General features: G+C 41.7%; 1 long non-coding RNA gene across 1 annotated transcript in view; it reads right to left on the reverse strand.

Moving 5' to 3' along the window:
* The window catches only part of LOC118021869, a 304,316-nt gene that overhangs the window by 41,025 nt on the left and 244,646 nt on the right, over window positions 1-18,645 (reverse strand). The window lies entirely within an intron of this gene.

The raw sequence follows: 18,645 nt of genomic DNA on the forward strand, positions 1-18,645 counted from the left end.
AATTATGTTGTTCCTGGCACTTTCTGATCTCTCTTCAGTGAACTTGGGTGCTATCAGTTTGGACCTCTTCACTCTCATTATCAATTAGATACATTTAGAGAGGACAGTCCTTTAAAGGAGAGAGAACTCAGCAAAAGGTAATCCCTGGCTTGAAAAAAAAAATCTGTCTCAAACAGTAGAGAAAGCTGAAGTGCTCTGGCCCAAATGTTCAGTCCTCCAGGTTCCCATGGCTGTAAAAACCCATGCTGCATAAGTGAGCTCCTTCTTCCTGGGATCCTCCCGGTAGCTGCATAAGGGGCTGACTTTATACAAATGTCAGCCTCTGGCTTAGTGATGATATATTTCTGGTGTACTGACTCCCAGCCTGGCCCTCCCCTTCAGCTAACTGTGCAGCAGGTGTACTTTGAAGGACTCTGAAGACAGACTCAGCATTTTCCTTCCAATGAATTAGCTTCTTAGTCATGGCTGAGAGGGTTGACTTACTCATGGCTTCTGCATCAAAGTTCAGTTTGGGACTCAAAAACCCTCCTTCTAATTTGCTCCTGTCATTCACTTTTTGTGTGACCTTGGGCAGGTCATTTAACCACAATCTATAGTTTCCTCAGGAGTCAAAGTTTTCTGCTGGGTGAGGTAGAGTTCAGATAGACATGGGCATTTAGATGGGTATATAGCATGAAGTATATACTTACAAATTTAAATAGTTGATCTTTCTCTCTTGAGGAAAGAGTGTTGATGCAGATAGAGATCCATGAGAATATTTGAGTTGTAAGATTCCTTAGATTCAAACAGTTCATTTTATAGCTAGGGAAATGGAGGCTCAGAGAGGCTAAGTGAGTTTTCCAAGTAAGGGATAAAGCTAGGCTCAGACACCATCTTTCATGACTTCAAGTCAGAGCTCCATGAGACCCTACGTGACATGTGTCCCCTCCCGTCCATTACCTTTCTGACCTTTTTTGCTCCCACACTTACCCTTGTTCACTTTGTTCCAGGCATGTCACCCTCCTTGCTGATTACATTTTACACTAACATGTTTAGGGAACAGCATTGACCTTTCTACCTGCTATTAAAAACATGAGCATCTGGAGAAAAAAAGAGTCCTCAGAAGTTAAAAATGTAATAGCACAAAGAAATACCTCGGTGAAAGGGTTGGAAGATTAGATGGACAAAAATTTCCAGAACAGAATAAAAATACAAAGGAAACACAAAATAGGAGAGAAGAATTTTTTTTTTTTTTTTAGCAGCAAACCTACATCCGGATAAGAAGAGTTTTAGAAAGAAAAAACAAACAAACAAACAAAAAATGGAGGAGAAAAATTATGCATAAAATAATTCAAGAAAATTCTCCAGAGCCTAAGAGCATGTGTTTCCAGCTTCAGAAGACTAGCACATGGTCATGGAATTTTACAAGGTTCCCAAGAGAAAAAGGAGGTCCTATGCGGAGTCAAAACAGTAATTTCAGACTTCTCAATAGTGATCTAAAAGTTAGAGGATGGGCAGAGTACTGTCTTTAAAATTTTGAGGGAAGGGCGCCTGGGTGGCTCAGTCGTTAAGCGTCTGCCTTCGGCTCAGATCATGATCCCAGGGTCCTGGGATCGAGTCCCACATCGGGCTCCCTGCTCAGTGGGAAGCCTGCTTCTCCCTCTCCCACTCCCCCTGCTTGTGTTCCTGCTCTCGCTATCTCTCTCTCTGCCAAATAAATAAATAAAATCTTTAAAAAAAAAAAATTTTTTTTTGAGGGAAGAGATTTCTAACCTGGGATAGCCAACATTTACATACAACATTTCCAAAAATAATAGTAACTCCTTTCTCAGAAACCTAGTGAAAGGACTGCTCAACTAAATTGAGAGAATAAATCAAGAACGTTGAACACATGGGCTATGAAAAATAGAGTATACATTACAAAGGACAAAGGGGATTGCCCAGGAGGGTGGAGAAGGACAATCCGGAATGAGAGCTGGCTGGCTTCCCTGTGTAGGGGAGCAAAATCTGCCACCCCAAAATGTGTCTCTTTGGCATGTGGATTATTTTAGGCTGATTATTTTTAAAAAATAGAAGGCTCAGGAAGAAACTTTGATCTCTCCCCTAAATGCCTAGAAGAATTTAGACAGAGAACCTGCTCCAGGAAGGGAGCTAATACCATAGGTAACTACAGTATAATATGAACTAGGCAGGGAGGAAGCTAGCAAAATGTGATAGCTAAAATTCCTTTCTGTGTCCCCTTGCTTCTATATGGCCCAGCAAACATTTGTTTACCAAACCTTTACTCTTTTTCATCTTCTTGTGAATTGTCTTCCTTCCCTTTGAAGTCCCAGACCCCTACCCTCTTCTCCTCAGCTCTGGATGACATATAAACCTCAATTGCCTGACTGCCTAGGGGCCTCCTAAACTAATGGAAATTCCACATGTATGCAATTAAATTTGATTTTCTCCTGTTAATTTGTCTCATGTCAATTTAATTCTTAGACCAGCCAAAAGAATCTTGAAAGGTAAAGAAAAAATTTTCCTCTCCGACACCAGCCTCAGGAAGAGAGAGGCAGGTTGGAAGTCCCCGGAAGCTTCAAACTCCTAGAAGGCAAAACCAATAGCTCACCTGACAAGAATGGATGTCGTTACTTGTTAAAAATTGGGGGTGCATGGGGCACCTGGGTGGTTCAGTCATTAAGTGTCTGCCTTCGGCTCAGGTCATGATCCCAGGGTCCTGGGATCGAGCCCCGTGTCGAGCTCCCTGCTAAGCAGGAAGCCTGCTTCTCCCTCTCCCACTCCCCCTGCTTGTGTTCCCTCTCTCACTGTGTCTCTCTCTGTCAAATAAATAAAAATATCTTAAAAAAAAAATTGGGGGTGTAGTGACAAGAACATAGAAAATTGAGAAAATTTTTAAAAGGCAAATATTCTGGAAACTGGTTGTACAGTAAAAGGGAAAGCTACTTGGCATGAGCATGACGTAGAAAAAAATGAATACTGAACTACCCAAACTCATTGAGAACATTCAGAGACAGGAAGTAGCCTCTACTTCCTGTCTAATTCTCATTTTCCTTGAGGACAAGACAATAGCTAATACCTAATTATGACAATTCAGTAAGCAATGTTATTGTAAGCATGTTATTACAAGTGTGTTAATTATTTTCTTAAAGATTTTATTTATTTGACAGAGAGAGAGCACAAGCAGGGGGAGCAGGAGAGGGAGAAGCAGGCTCCCCACGAGCACAGAACCCAATGCGGGGCTCCATCCCAGGACCCTGGGATCATGAACTGAGCTGAGGGCAGATGCTTAACAAACTGAGCCACCCAGGCGCTCCTACAAGCATGTTATTTAGATATCTGAGAGTACCAAAAGAATCCATGAAAAAAGTCAACAGTGGTTGCCTCTGGAGGGTGGGAAATAGGAAGAAATGAAGGGAAGCAAGTTTCTGTTCTGTTTTTATAACAAGCTTTGTAGAACCCTTGACTCTTTAAACTACATGCATGTATAACCTTGATCATGTATGTATGCATGTGTATATATGTTAGTATATACATATACAAATAATACCCTTATACATATATATGTGCATATATATGTATATATAAAATCAATCAAGAGGCATTCATAGTACAGGGAGTTTTTAAACTTCCCTGAACCACACATGACCTAGTGGCCATGGGAGAAACTGAGTTTGTTTGATAATGAGAAGTTGGTTTTTAGCAAAGCTTGATACTAGAAGGCATAACTCAAGAAGTTATAGACTAAGGAGGGTGGTGCAGTCTCTCAGTTCTGGATTTCTTGCTAACAAAGCCTTGGTATTCCAACACTACCAGGCATGTGTAAGAGGTCTATGGGGAGGTTTTGGGGTGGATATAATTTGGCCCCCCTCTTCTAAGTATCCCTGGTTGTTGAGCATGAATTCCAGACTGTGGAATGCAAGACACAAGGTAAAATTGACTGTTGGTAGGTATGTTTTCAGTCTTTTATTTTTGCTTTGCTTACTAAGATGTTAATTACAGACAGTTGTGAAATTTCTTAACCAAAGCACATAGGAAAAAAAAAAAGGCTGGAAAAAAAGACCCTTACAAAGTTATAATGGCTGTCTTGTTAGGAAGCAGTAACACACACAATTTATTTTCTTCCTTATTTCCTGAACATGTTTTTAAATTTAGGAATACTTTTTTAAAAAATCCTAATACGCTTCCTTTCTTTTGTTTTTGATTTTTTTTTTTTTTGCTTCCTGAAACTAACATTTACTTACATTATTTCCTATAGCTCTAAATTCTATTTTCTGCATGCATAAACCATCCCCCGGGTAAAGCACCGTTGCCAGGGAGACCTGTCTTTAAATTGAGCAGCAAACAACTTATGGAGGGCTGGCCTTAAAAACACAAACTTACAGAGTGATTCTAAAGTCTCAATTTAAGAGAAAAATTTCCAAGGAGTCTCACTTAGAGAAACACTTGTTCTTGCAACGCCCGGATGAAAGATAGGGGAGAAATCTTCTAAAATTGTTGGATTTTGCTAGAGCTTTCCTCTCTGCTGGCCACCATCTTATAAGAACTGCTGGAGTCCTGTAATAGCATTCAGAAACTTCATTCTCGCTTCATATTCAGAACCACAGCAATAAAATTAATGGGTTGAGCATTTTCTCCCTAATAAGTGCTGCAGATATAAATGTCTAAGCCATTTGTCTTTTCAGTGGGGGTTAAAAAACAAAACAAAACAAAACAACGACTCTTCTAGCTTTGCACTTCTCACATTTTGGTTAACATTATCATTTAAATTGCATCTCACATGTTACTAGATTAAGGAAGAGGGGCTGTTTGAATAGTTTACACTTTGCTTTTTCATTCACAAGACTGTTTAGAGTCTCAAATCAATTCCAACTGACTTTCTAAAAAGTGTTTGGGGGAAAAATACATTGTGATCAATAGCAGTTGCAGTGGAAATACCAGGAAGGAAAAAAAAAAAAGACATTAAGTTTGCTGCAGCTGGAAACTATTGAATTTGTGGAATATGCCCGTCGCTTGTTTTCCTTTATTTTCCTTCCACTGGAAGGAATTTTAACCATCTGACTATTCATTAGCATTTCCAAAGTGGGCAAGGGAACAAGCTTATCTCAGATGCTTGTTATCTTAGAATGAAACGTCTGTTAGACTAGCCTGTGCATTCAGCAACTTCCCTCAGACCCTGCCCTCCATCACCATTTGAATCCGAGCCCAGCGCCCAGCGGCCTGTGTGATTTTGGGCAAGTCACTTTAAGTCTATGTCTTTCCTCAGCTCTAAAAATGCCTATTATATTGATACTTCAGCAGATGCTAAGAACAGTATTTTTCAAACTTGTATGATCATGATCCATAATAAGAAATGGAGTTTACATCAAAGCCCAGAACACACATACACACAAAATACACACACAAACACACACACACACACACGTGCGCGCGCGTGCGCGCCGACATGCATACCTGGGTCCCTGCATATGCATGTGCCTGAAATTAAAGTTTCATATTAAAATTGGAGTTATGTTAGATGTGATGCATTCATGTTGCTTTTATCCTATTTTGCCTTATTGCATGTTTTTAAAAAGTTTTTTTTGCAATGCAGTAAATTGATTCTATGGACTAATGAATCACAACCTGAAGTTGGAGAAACACAGAGTTAGAGCAGGTCTTGTCAAACTCTGGCCTGTGGCCAAAATTGGGCCAAATGCCCATTTTTGTAAATAAAGTTTTTACTGGAATACAGCCATACTTATTCATTTACATATCGTGGATAATAACGTGAAACCTCGCTAAAATGGAGTTGGGAGGCCCGAAGGGGATGCTTTACCACTCAATGTCAATTACAGGAAGAACTGTCAGTTACAGACCCTGATGGAAAAAGGAACAGGAAAGAATCATCAATTACAGACCCCAACAGGAAAAGATGTACATTGCATCTTCTGCGAGAAATCAACCACCCCTGTAATGCAGCCAGGAAGAACATCACCCTGTCCTCCTGCTTCTCATCAATGGACTTTCATTCAGAACAACCCCACCCAACTTCCTCCTCCTTCACCATAAAATAATGTTCCTCGCCTTTGTTGGACTTGCTGATGGTTGAGCTGCAGCTTGCATGTCCTAAATCTCAATTCTGTGCTGTTCCTGAATAAACCCATTTTTGCTGGTAAAATAACTAACTGTTCTATGTTTAAGTTTATCAGTATATTTTAGGACTGCTTTCTTGGTACAATGGCAAAGTTGAGTAGTTGCGGCAGAGACTGGGCTACAAGGCTAAAATATTGACTATCTGGCCCTTTAAGAGAAAGCTTGCCAACCCCTGGTTCAGAGGATTAAGTGTAATCCACTCAATGTAAAAGGCTGAATACAATGCCTGACATATCCAAGGATCCAATAAATACCTTTTATTATTATTGTAGGTGATGTTTTGCTCCTACTACTATTACAAGTAAAGCTAACTAGGGTGGGGGGTTGGGTTAGCCTGGTGATGGGTATTAAAGAGGGCACGTACTGCACGGAGCACTGGGTGTTATACGCAAACAATCGAACACTGCATCAAAAACTAATGATGTATTGTATGGTGACTAACATCACATAATAAAATTAAAAAAAAAAAACAAGTAAATCTAGCCATGGAAGGAGTTTTCTCATAAATGTGATAAACAAGTCTAGCTTAGAAAGGCGGGGTGAGATTTAAATCAACAAGGAACAAAGACTTCACAATCTAAGTACCAACTTTCATCCTGAGAGTCATTCAATCTCTTTTTCTTCAAGCTTTAGGCACATATATCAGTGCAGTCACTTCCCCAAAATGGCATTAGCAGCCTCCTTACTGGCAGGCAAACCAGCAGACCGAAAGAGGTTATACCACATTTAAGCTTTTACACCCCTCAGATCCCTCCACTGAAGGTGCCCTGCTCTTCTTCTCACAGTCATTAGAGAATAAATCTCTGATAAGCAAAGTAAATTAGATGCAGTGACATCCTGCTAATTGAGTCGTCTCCTCTGCTTGGCTGGGCTGGGCTGTTAATTACTAGCTAATCTTATCAATATGGCGGCTGAGTGGCTCTTGGAAAAAGGGTAAGGACCCCAGTGTGCCCCAGAGTCTCTCCTTGGGCAAGGTGGATATCAAACCTGCCAGTTCCACCTGAAACCGTCTGAACACTGAAACCATATGGTTTAGAAGAGGGATAAGACTATTGTTCCAGAATCAGGTAGGAGAAGCACTAGGAAATGGCAAGCTTCCAACTAAACATTAACGCTTAGAGAGAAAGGGCCAAGATTGCAGATCACGCACTATTAAAGCTGCTTTCTCCCCTCGCTCCATCTCCATCAGATTTTATTTCAGTGAAGCACAAGGGCTTAAAGAGAGATAAAAGACTTTAAAAATATAAATTAAGTCCTATTTATTTCACCACCCTGAGCCACACTGCCAGGTTCTGTCTGAATGTGTTGCCCAGAAAGGCTGAATGGGTTGGCTTTCAGCTGGATGAATGTCTATGATTTGCTGACATCTGCCAGAAGGGATCTTGGAGCCAATCGAATCAAAGCCCCCCCAGGAAGCCATTAGGTTTTGTTTGATGATCTCCACCCCCTATTTCTTGTCAGAATTACTCTGATGGGGCATCTGGCTGGCTCGGTCTGTTAAGCCTGGACTCTTGATTTTGGCTCAGCTCATGATCTCAGGGTTGTAGGATTGAGTCCCCCGTTGGGCTCTGTGCTCAGCAGGGAGTCTGCTTGAGATTCTCTCTCGCTCTCTCTCCCCCTCTGCCCCTCCCCCTGCTCGTACACGTGTGCTCTCTCTTTCTCTCTAAAATAAATGAATAAATCTTAAAAAAAAAAAAAAATTACCCTGATAACCATTTGTTAGTCATCCAAAGACTCAATGAGCATGTGGCAAATCAGCGGGATGGGGCAGTGGTTGGTTTCACTTGCATTCACTGATGGCCTTCTCAAGGGTCCCTATATCCAGATTTTATGTCGGGACCCAGTTGTAAGAGTTTCAGTAAAGTAACATGAGCCCATCAGATTGGCAAAGTTAAAATGATTGGTAGGACCCGTACTGGCAAGGGTGTAGGGAAAACAGCAGTCTCAATGTGTTGGTGGGAATGAAATTGTCATTCTTCTGGATGAATTTGGAGGGTGAGACTAGGGGTTTGTGACTTGGCAGTAGATACTAAGATTTTAACTGTACATACCTTTTTAGTATTCACCCCAAAGATACAAATGTAGTGATCCGAAGGGGCATATGCACCCCAATGTTTACAGCAGCAATGTCCACAATAGCCAAACTGTGGAGAGAGCCAAGATGTCCTTCAACAGATGAATGGATAAAGAAGATGTGGTGTATATATACAATGGAATATTATGCAGCCATCAAAAAAAAAAAAAAGAAATCTTGCCATTTGCAACAACATGGATGGAACTAGAGGGTATTATGCTAAGCAAAATAAGTCAATCAGAGAAAGACATGTATCATATGATTTCACTGATAGGAGGAATTTGAGAAACAAGACAGAGGATCATAGGGGAAGGGAGGGAAAAATGAAACAAGATGAAACCAGAGAGGGAGACAAACCATAAGAGACTCTTAATCTCAGGAAACAAACTGAGGGTTGCTGGAGTGGTGGGGGGTGGGAGGGATAGGGTGGCTGGGTGATAGACACTGGGGAGGGTATGTGCTATGGTGAGCGCTGTGAATTGTGTAAGACTGATGAATCACAGACCTGTACCCCTGAAGCAAATAATACATTATATGTTAATAAAAAAACTTTAGAAAAAAAAATAAATGTACATACCTTTTGACCCAGAGATAAAAGATTTTTTATGTTTCCATTTACTTACAGAAGGACATCTTTCTACCCCTCAGATACTAGTAATAATAGAAAATTCTTTTTTTTTACTAGCATAAGAGAGAGAGAGGGAGGGGCAGTGGGAGAAGGAGAGAGAGACTCTCAAGCAGTCTCTATGTCCAGCACGGAGCACAATCCCTGAGACCATGACCTGAGCAGAAATCAAGAGTCATACACTTAACCAATGGACCCAACCCAGGAGTCCCAAAAATAGAAAATTCTTAAGTAGTAATTGGGACAAGGCAAAGCCCTATTCTAAGCACTTTATACATATCATCGCCCTCATGGGAGCCTGCTTCTCAAATTCTACTCTGAAAAAACATACATATTATCTGGCACGGTGTACTTACTATGTGTAGGCACAGTGCTAAGGGGTGGATTTTCTCATCAACACTTACAACTCAGTAAGGACTATCAATATCCCCATTTTGCAGAGGAGGAGGCGTAGAGAGGATAACAGAGCCAGTAGCTGCATTAGAACTCAGACCTAGGCGGTGGGATGGCAGGGAGCCAGCTCTCAAACCCCATCCAGTTCTACCTCTCACCAAAGTGCCACAAAGATGCGCACACAAAGCTGTCCCTTGACAAATGGCTTAGGATGCTGTCATACTGGGAGCCACCTAAAAAAGCAGGAAATTATGTATGGCCTTGTTGTGAAACGCTTTGCAGCTATGATAAAGAACAGCCCAGGTCTTTCTTTATGTTCTGACATAAAGATACAGTGTGAGGAGAAAAAAGGTGTAAGTTTTATGTATAGTGTGATCCCATTTACTTTAAAAAAAAAAAGACTTTTTTAGAACAGATTTAGAGTCGCAGCAAAACTGAGCAGAAGCTACAGAGATTTCCCATAGGCCCCCCCTCCACACACAGCCTTCCCAATTATCAACATCCCCCATCAGAATAGTACTTTTGTTACAACGGATGAACCTACATTGACACATCATTATCACCGTACTCCACAGTTTGTATTAGGACTTACTCTCTATGTTGTACATCCGATGAGTTTGGACAAACGTATAATGACATGTTTATGTGGTGTTTATGACACCACAAGTATGGTGTCATAAAGAGTAATGTCACTGCCCTAGAAACCTGCTGTGCTCTGCCCATTCTATCCTCCCACCCCCTCTGGCCCCTGGCAACCACCAATCTTTTCACTGTCTCAATTTTTGCCTTTATCAGAATACAGTATGTAACCTTTTCAGACTGGCTGCTTTCACTTAGTACCATGCATTAAGTTTCCTCCATGCCTTTTCAAGGCTTGATAGTTTTCTTTTTAGCACCAGATAATATCCCATTGTCTAGATGCACCACATTTTATGTTTCCATTTACTTACCGAAGGACATCTTGGTTTCTTTCAAATTTTGGCAATCATGAATAGAGCTGCTATAAATGCCCACGTGCAGGTTTTTGTGGGGCCCATCTGCTTTCTAAAATGGTGTGTGTTGTGCACGCGGGTGTGTGTTTAAGTCTCAAAAGCATCACACCAGCTATTAACCGTGGTTAAAGAGACAGCCCTGGACTATAGTTCAAAGAGAATGTGAAGAATCCGTTTTACTTTTTTACTCTTTATAGCTGTGTGTCATTTTAATGTTTTTGTATTGAACATGTATTCAGAGAAACTACTTGAATAATTAAATTAAAAGTTGAAACCAGAAAAATGAAGATAAAATGAAAATAAAGAGTAATATTTCATGCAAAGCCACAAGAGGTGAGCAGTAAGAAGGTGAGCACAAGAAGGTAAGCCTTCTATTTTCATATTCTATGGCAAATGCTCCATAAATATTTGATGGAGTGCTCTGAGTTAAGGATGTACAATTATTACTTGTGGATTATTCTTTGTGACCCGCATTATTTGCGGACTCTGTATTTGTGAATTTGTCTACTCACTAAAATGCATGTGTAACCCCCAAATCAATACTTGCAGTGTTTTCACCATCATTTGTGAATATGCACAGGAGGGCACAGGCTCACAAAGCTAAGAGTACTCTGCCCACACTCACCCAGGCTGGGAAACAGAGCCAGGTCTGGCTGGTCCCAAAGCCCATGTTCGGGTCACTGCACAGTACTGCCTCCAAGGAAGGAACACAGATCGGCAGGTGTATCGACAAATAACATCTTTTAAAGGAAAGGCTATATGGCCTATGGCTTCAGTGTTGACAAGAGTCTGACTGAAAGCAGGAAGAGAAAAAAAGACACGGATTCGATGTATATACAGTGATATATTCTCACACCATGGAAGGTTGGGCAGGTTAGCAGAAGTAAGAGAGGGAGCTCTGTGCTCAAGTGAAGTGGTGTCCATTTGGGCTGGAGCAAGAGTGGGCATGGTGCAGGCCACCCTGGGTCCTTCACCATTTCCTTTTCCCATGGGGGCAGCCGGCTTGTGACTGCCAGCACCCAGACTTTATCCAAGGGCTCTCAAGCTGTGCTCAGCCTGAGCACATGCCCTCAGAGCAGCTCTCAGCCAAAGGATGGCGAAGATTGGAACATAAATACCCCCTTGTCCTTTGGAGGCATGCCCGTGAGGCATGTCTTTAAGTGGCTCCTGGGAGTTCCCAGTGGGACCAAGCCCTAAGTTGCCCATAGGAGTAACTGGTTTAGCAACACTTACTGGGTTCTGTAGCTTCCTTGCACTACCTCCTTCTCCCTCCCCGGTGCTTCATGGGATCTCTTCCCAAATAAACTGCTTGCACCCGAATCCTTGTCTTGGGTTCTGCTTCTGGGGTAGTAAGCTCAAAACTATCCACTATCACTCGTGTGTGGCAGTATAATATATTGATGTATTAATTAGTTTTGTTCTCATTCTAGCGAACTAGTTGTCCTTGTTAAGTTGAGCACAGAGAACAGTTTTTATCTTTCCCTCTATTCTTCTTTAAGTCTCTTATCATTTTCAGTTAGCATGACACCATATACAACAAGGTGCAGGGGGTAGCAGGGGAGGAAACAGAAAGAACCTAGGTCCAACCTGCATCTGTTTATCACCAGACTTCTGGTTCTTTAGCTAATGTTTGTTGAGTCTTTTGTTACTTGCAGCAAAATGCACCCCCTACTGATATACCCTCCAAGATGCTTTATAGAAGCAATAGACAATGCCTCAGTGGTCTGTGTGCAAAAATGCATAACCTGTATCCAGTCAGGAAGAAACATCAGACAAACCCAAAATGAGGATTATTCTATGAAATTACCAGCTGTGATCTGCAAAAATGTCAAGGTTAAGAAACACAAAGAAAGAATCAGGAACTGTTCCAGATTAATGGAGATTAAAGAGACAAGATATATAAATAGAATGTGTGGTCCTAGATTAGATCCTGAATAGAGAGAGGGATTTAAAAAAGTTTGAAATTTAAATATAACTGTGGAATAGATAATAGTAGTGTATCAGTGTACCTGACCTTGATAACTGAATTTTGATAAAAAGAATGACCTTGTTCTTAGGAAATATATACTGAAGTACTGAGGGGTAAAAAGGCACCCTCAAATGCTTCAGAAATGCATGTGCACATCCACACATCCACACACAAATATACATACTTTGAGAGAGAATGATAAATGAAACAAAATGTAAAAATAATAGATGAATCTGGATAAAGGTTATCATCAAAATTCTTTCTTATTCTTTTTTTTAAAAGAGTTATTTATTTTAGAGGGAGAAAGAGAGAAAGAGAGAGAGAGAGCAAGTGAGCAGGGGGAAGGGGCAGAAGGAGAGGGAAAGAGAGTCCCAGGCAGACTCCTAGCTAAGCCCAGAGCCCAACACGAGGCTCGATCCCATGACCCTGAGATCACGACCTGAGCTGAAACCAAGAGTTGGACACTTAACCAACTGTGCCACCCAGAAGCCCCAAAATTCTTTGTTATTCTTGCCACTGTTCTTTAAATTCAAAATTATAGCAAAATAAAAAGTTATCCAGGGGTGCCTGGGAGGCTCAGTCTGTTAAGCATCTGCCTTCAGCTCAGGTCATGATCTAGGGGACCTGGGATTGTGCCCCACGTTGGGCTCCCTGCTCAGTGGGGAGTCTGCTGCTCCCTCTCCCTCTGCCCCTCCCCCACCCCACTCGTGATCACACGCACGCTCTCTCTCTCTCTGAAATAAAGAAATAATTTTTTTTTAAGTTTTTATTTATTTATTTATTTGACAGAGAGAGACACAGCGAGAGAGGGAACACAAGCAGGGGGAGTGGGAGAGGGAGAAGCAGGCTTCCCGCAGAGCAGGGAGCCCCCTTGTGGGGCTGGATCCCAGGACCCTGGGATCATGACCTGAGCCGAAGGCAGACGCTTAACGACTGAGCCACTCAGGCGCCCCAATAAATAAAATCTTCTAAAAAAAAGTTATCCAAAAAATTAGGCACAATATGCACCTGGGCTGTTGGGGGAAACCTTAGCTTACTCTGCTTGTTTTCTCTCTCTGGGACTACCAGCAACTAAAGAAAAAGATCAGAAACAAAAAAGAAAAAGAAAAAAGAAAAACTGGATTGAGGATACGGAGATAATATAAACTGAAGTAAAATTGTTAAGGTGAAAAAATGCCAACTTTTTCTTTGCTTGGTAACTCCCTCCGCTCAAAGGATGTGATTCTGAAGGATCACCCCAGATAGGTCAAGAATGATCATGTTTAAGACATTTCTCCAAAGAAGACATCCAGATGGTCAACAGACACATGAAGAGGTGCATAAGATCACTCATCATCCAGGAAATGCAAATCAAAACTATAATGGGATACCACCTCACACCTGTCAGAATGGCTAAAATCAACAACACAAGAAACAACAAGTGTTGGCGAGGATGTGGAGAAAGGAGAACCTTCGTGCACTATTGGTGGGAATGTAAGCTGGTGCAGCCACTCTGGAGAACAATATGGAGATTGCTCAAAAAATTAAAAATAGAATTACCAGGGTGCTTGGGTGGCTCAGATGGTTAAGCGTCTGCCTTCAGCTCAGGTCATGATCCCAGAGTCCTGGGATCGAGTCCCGCATTGAGCTCCCTGCTCAGCGGGGAGCCTGCTTTTCCCTCTGCCTCTCTCTCTCTCTGTCTCTTATGAATAAATAAATAAAATCTTTGAAAAAAAATAGAATTACCATAGGATCCAGTAATTCCACTACAGGCTATTTTCCCAAAGAACACAAAAACACTAATTCGAAAAGATACATGCACCCCTATGTTTATTGCAGCATTATTTACAATAGCCAAAATATGGAAGCAGCCCAAGTGTCCACCCATAGATGAATGGATAAAGATGTGGTGTATGTATGCAATGGAGTATTACTCAGCCATAAAGAGTGAAATCTTGCCATTTGCAACAACATGGATGGATCTAGAAGATAAGATGCTAATTGAAAGGAGTCAGAGAAAGACAAATACCATATGATTTCACTGATATGTGGAATTTAGGAAAGAAAACAAATGAACAAAGAAAAGAGACAAACAAAAAACAGACTCTTGTAGAGAACAGGTGGTTGGTTACCAGAGGGGAGGTGGGCCGGGGGGTGGGGGAGGATGAGTGAAATAGGTGATGGGAATTAAGAGGACACTTAACATGATGAGCACTGAGTAATGCTTAAAATTGCTGAATCATTATATTATACTCCTGAAACTAATATAACACTGTACTTATGCTGGAATTAAATACACACACACACACACATATACATATACTGGAATTGAAAAAATAAATTTAAAAGAATTTTAAAAAGAATGATCATGTTCAAAAAATAATAATTAGTATACGGAGTACCTCCTGTGTATTGAGCATTGACTGCTCTATGTGCATTAACTCATTTTATTTCATTTTAACCCATTTAATTATTTAGTATATAATTCTTAATCATCAGAGCTATATTTCTAATGTAATTAATCATTTAACATACATTGATAAACATGACTCTATTAATAGTGTTGAATCACTTATTATCCATTAATAAAAGCTAATATCTTATTCCTCATAATATGTAATCATTTAATTTACAAAAGTGAAGCCTCGGGGTTGTTTTTTGTTTTTTTGTTTTTAATTTTGTTAAAGCCAATAGTTAATGACACTGACATGTACTGAGCCCAGAGCATGTGCCGAGAATGGTTCTAAGCATTTGACATGCACTATCTCGTGATTAAATTAATTCTTACAGCAACCCAGGAAACCAGTACCATAATTATCCCCCATTTCACACTTGCGGAGGTTGAGAAACTTCTTCTAGTTCCTGGAGATGTTATGCAATGGATGGAGCTGGATTCAAACCCAGACTGGGGTGACTTTAGGGGCAGCTAAATGTAGATTTTGAAAATAAAGGCACGTGTGTGGGTGCAGCCAAGAGACAAGCCGACTGAGGTGTAGTCCGATCAGGTGGGGGGTCGACCACAGGACCCAGCCCAGAGGAATGAAAACAGGTGAGAAGAGGTAAAATCAGGTCCCGTTTTTTTCTTTTTGTTTTGTTTTTGTTTTTCTCAGAAACACGTTCTGGGAGTTTCCCCAGTTCAGAATTGCAAATTACAGACCCACAAGCTTCAGTGTCAGCTCCTCCAAAGGGTAGTTTATTTAAATTCTGTTGTACTGGGCTCCTTAGTCTCGTGATGTGCGGATTTAAAATCAGCTTCAAAAACACTTTAATCTTTACGATTTGGAGGAACTTCCCAGGGCTTACACTGAGCCACGTCAATCGTCCTTTCCGTTGAAAGGGCGCTTTAGTTGGAGTCTCAGCAAACCCCACAGGTTCCTAGGCCTTTGGGATAAAATGTGGCTACAGATTAAAAAGCCTAGTTTGTGAACAGTGTCTTTCACAAAAGGAGCTCGGGTACACTACGGTAATGCTGAGAAAGCGCAGTTAACGCGTTGAGAATGGATCTTTCATTTCAAGGTAGCGTTTTGCCTTATTTCCACTCAGCTGGAATTTGCTTTCATTATTTATCCTTCGGCTCTGCTCTTGCAAAGAAGTTTGTGTTGTTGGTTTTTTTTAATCTAATCCTATGTCATACTTCTCCTCCTCCCTCCCCCACCTCCCCTGACTCCACGGCCAATTAAAAACAAACAAAAAGAACTATTGAGCCCCAGCGAGATTTCCAGCTCCTAAAACTTGCCATCCTTTCTGATGTTAAGGCTAAAACGAACTGGGTAATGCTAAGAGCTAACAGTCAAAAAATGAACATAAATACCTAAGCGATCAAAGGATTTTCCGTCTTGCGTGGGTTTCCAGCTTCCTTGTGTCCTTTGGGGGTCCGGCTAACACTACCTTGGCCTACATTCTCATAGCAGCTGCCCAAAGGGCAGGGCCAGGACTAGGGTGAGACCAGGGTGCACCCAGGGCACAAAATCTAAGGAGCCCCATACCCTTGGGGCTGTGCAAGTGCCCCAAGTACCTCACTGGCCTCGCTCGAAGCCCAGCCTTGCCTAGGAGTCCCTACCTGCCTGCCAAGCACCCACAGTACTTCTCTGTTCATTAGCCTCCTCAACAGCCAGAATGATCATTTTAGAGGATAAATCTGCCCACGCCACTCCCCTGATGAAACCCTCCAATGGCTCCCCAGTGCCTTCTGGCTAAAAGCTAAACTCCCCAAATGATTTATCTGATAAAGGGTTAGTATCCAAGATCTACAAAGAGCTTATCCAACTCAACACCCAAAAACAAATAACTGAGTTAAGAAATGGGCAAAAGATATGAATAGACACTTTTCCAAAAAAGACATCCAGATGGCTAACAAACACATGAAGAGATGCTCCCCATCACTCATCATCAGGGAAATACAAATCAAAACCGATGAGATACCACCTCACATCTGTCAGAATAGCTAAAATTAACAACACAAGAAACAACAGGTGTTGGTGAGGACGCAGAGAAAGGGAAACCCTCTTGCACTGTTGGTGGGAATGCAAACTGGTGTGGCCATTCTGGACAAAAGAATGGAGGTTCCTCAAAAAGTTAAAAATAGAACTACCCTGAGATCCAGCAATTGCACTCCTGGGTATTCACCCAAAGGATATAAAAATATAGATTCAAAGGAATACATACATCCCAATGGTTACAGCAGCATTATCAACAGTAGCCAAACTATGGAGCGAGCCCAAATGTCCATCAACTGATGAATGGATAAAGAAGATGTGGTATATATATACAATGGATATTATTCGGTCATCAAAAAGAATGAAATCTTTGCCATTTGCAGTGACATGGATGGAGCTAGAGTGTGTTATGCTAAGAGAAATAAATCAGTCAGAGAAAGACAAATAGCATATGATCTCACTCATGTGGAATTTAAGAAAGAAAACAGATGAACATATGGGAAGGGGGAGAAGGAGAAAAGGAGAGAGTGAAACAAGCTATAGGAGACTCTTTTTTAAAAAAGATTTATTTATTTATTTGAGAGAAAGAGTAAGAGAGAGAGCAGCGGAAGGGGCAGAGGGAGAGAATATCCAGGCAGACTCCCACTGGGCATAGAGCCGGATGTGGGGTTTGATCTCACGACCCATGAGATCATGACCTGAGCTGAAACCAAGCATTGGATGCTTAACCGACTGAGCCACCCAGGCGCCCCCATAAGATACTCTTAACGATAGAGGCCAAACTGAGGGTCGATGGTGGGAGGTGGGTGGGGGATGGGCCACATAGGTGTTGGGGATTAAGGAGGACACCTGTGATGAGCATTGGGTGTTGTATATAAGTGATGAATCACTGAATTCTACTCCAGAAATCAATATTGCACTCTATGTTAACTACATAAAACTTAAATAAAATAATAGTAGTAATAAAGAAGTAAAATAGGGGAAGAAAAAAAAACTAAACTCCCTGGCAGGGTTTTACAGAGCCCTTCCAATGTGAGTCCTGCCCAGCAGGCCCCTCCCTCTGAACAGCTCCCAGGTCCTAGAACCTGATGCACTCTTCCATCTGGGCTTCACAACTGCTGCCTCCTGTCACCTGAACCATCTTCTCTGCCTATTTTTCCAAGTTAACGCCAACTCATTTTCCAGGTGTCACTGGAAAAAATATCGGAGCGGCAGATTAGGACAGGGGTTGAATTACAGTCGTTGCCTGGCTCTGCCTCCAGCTCTGCCACGTACCGACATGACCTTGGGCAAGTTCCCTAATGTATCTGGGTTTGAGTTCCCTAATCTGTACGCTGGTAGTGAGAGGTTCACTTCCTGAATTGACAATGGATGGGAGGATTTTAAAAGGAGATCCATGTAACACTCTGAGATCGGTGCCTAGCATGTGGCTAGCACTGGATGTGTCAGGTATCATGATGTCGCCTTCACCAGAGTGACCCCAGGTCTGGGAGGGAGTCCCTCCTAAGAACTTCTGTAGTACCTGCTCTTAATTCTGTCTCCTGTTACCATTATCATGCACTTAACTCTGTCTCTCCCTCTGGTCTGTAAGCCTAAAGGCAGACCCTGGGTCTGTCTCGTTTCCTGCTGTCCTGGTACCACACCACCTAACACGTAGTAAGTGACACATAATATGCATTAAACACATGAGCTAATGGTACAAACGACAGGACCACTGCGACAATTCCCATCCCGGCTCCAGGAGAAGCCACAGAGGATTTAGAAGAGCGAATAATTGTTCTGCAAACAGAATTCCCTGCTGAATTTGAAAGCCTCACTTGTACCAAATACGAATTCAACCAGACGTGAACAGGTTATGTTCACCACCATGTAGTGCCATAGGAAATACACAGTTCACTTGAGCACAAGGTCTGACAGATAGAAAATATGCAGAACATTCTATTAGTATTACTGCCACCCTCAGCCCCACACTGGGCTCCTTACACGTAGCCTGTCTTTCCCCCTAATCTCTGCTATGAGCTTGCCCTTTCTTTCTTCCTTTCTTTTTCTTTCTTTCTTTCTTT

Source organism: Mirounga leonina, unplaced genomic scaffold, assembly GCF_011800145.1.
Source record: "Mirounga leonina isolate KUSES-001 unplaced genomic scaffold, KU_Mleo_1.0 Mir_175, whole genome shotgun sequence".
NCBI lineage: Eukaryota > Metazoa > Chordata > Mammalia > Carnivora > Phocidae > Mirounga > Mirounga leonina.